The following is a 1,829-nucleotide window of genomic DNA, read 5'->3' on the forward strand; positions in this document are numbered from 1 at the left end:
ATATACGCGCACACACACATTGTATTACAGGAAAAAGGACAACAAAAACAAAGGCAGGACGAGTATCTCAAGTCATTTATAATTTAATTAGGGTAAGGTGAATTTGAAATCTTACAGCTGTTTCTGGGAAATCCAAAATGATAGGCTAGCATGTCTGTTCACTGAGTAATCCGTCACTGGGTATTCCGTACACTGGGTATTTCGTATTTTCTCACTCGTGCTAGGTCACCCAGACGAATTACAGGCATGGTGTCTCTTGCAGATCTGACTGAAGAGAATCGGGTGCTTTTGGTGCTAAATTCGAAATCATGATATCAGATTAACTGACATTCGTTCTGCATCCTTCGTAACGGTAGACGCTAGTCTTATTCACTGAAATTTCTTTCCTATCATGCCTGTATTAATTTAGTGATTCTTCTAAGGCGGCGAGCTGGCAGAAACGTTAGCACGACGGGCGAAATACTTAGCAGTATTTCGTCTGTCTTTACGTTCTGAGTTCAAATTCCGCCGAGGTCGACTTTACCTTTCATCCTTTCGGGGTCGATAAATTAAGTACAAGTTGCGTACTGGGTCGATTTGATCCACTGGTCCCCTTCCCCAAAATTTCGGACCTTGTGCCTGAAGTGGAAAGGATTTAGTGATTCTTCTATGGCTTAGGAATATTTCGACTTCTACGTTTAGCGAAGCAGGTGCTTATGTAGTATCCTAATATATATATATTACGGAGACATAAACATACCAACCTCGGTTAGTTCAAGTGATGGGGGGGGGGACACAGACACACATAAATAGATATACATACACACACACATATATACATATAGTTTCCGTGTACTAAATCCACTCACAAGGCTTCTTATTTCTTTATTGCCCACAAGGAGCCAAACATAGAGGAGACAAACAAGGACAGACAAAGGGATTAAGTCGATTACATCGACCCCAGTGCGTAACTGGTACTTAATTTATCGACCTCGAAAGGATGAAAGGCAAAGTCGACCTCGGCGTAATTTGAACTCAGAACGTAACGGCAGACGAAATACCGCTGAGCATTTCGTCTGGCGTGCTAACGTTTCTGCCAGCTCGCCGCCTTACCACACATGCATACACAAGCTTCTTACCACACAACGACGCCTGCGCCTATATATATATATATATATATATATATATATTCACATCTGTATGTATTTATTTGTGTATGTGCGCATTCTTTTCTTTCCCATGCGTCTGTTGTCTACCTACAGCTGTCGGAGTGTTTCTTTATGTTCGCATGTAGTCATACACTATGCTCCTGTATGCATGCAAACTTGAATAAATGTTTGTGTGGCCATATATTTTATAGCAATTGTTTGTATTCCTTAGATTTGTTTGAATTTTGTGAAGGTAAACAAATTAAATTCACACCTAAATCAAGTAGATATTTGTAATGTAATGTAAGATGGTGGTTGTAATCGTTATATTGAATTTGTGTTATTGATCATTGCTTCTATTATCACAATCCAATAGTTTATTATTTTTCATTATTTTCATTATCACATTGCCGTCATTATCATCATAATCATCATCATCATCATCACCATCGTCGCACACTTGATTTTATACATTGAAGATTATTACTATTATATCGTAGTAGCTACATAATAAATATTTACATCTATCCATACATGCATACACAGATACATACTCACAATATATACATTTACACACACACACACACATATATGTACACATATGTATACATACTGGCTAAACTGGCAATATGACCATCCCCAAGTACAACAATATATATATATATATATATATATATATATATATATATATGTGTGTGTGTG

This window comes from Octopus bimaculoides, chromosome 2, assembly GCF_001194135.2.
Source record: "Octopus bimaculoides isolate UCB-OBI-ISO-001 chromosome 2, ASM119413v2, whole genome shotgun sequence".
NCBI classification, from domain to species: Eukaryota; Metazoa; Mollusca; class Cephalopoda; order Octopoda; family Octopodidae; genus Octopus; species Octopus bimaculoides.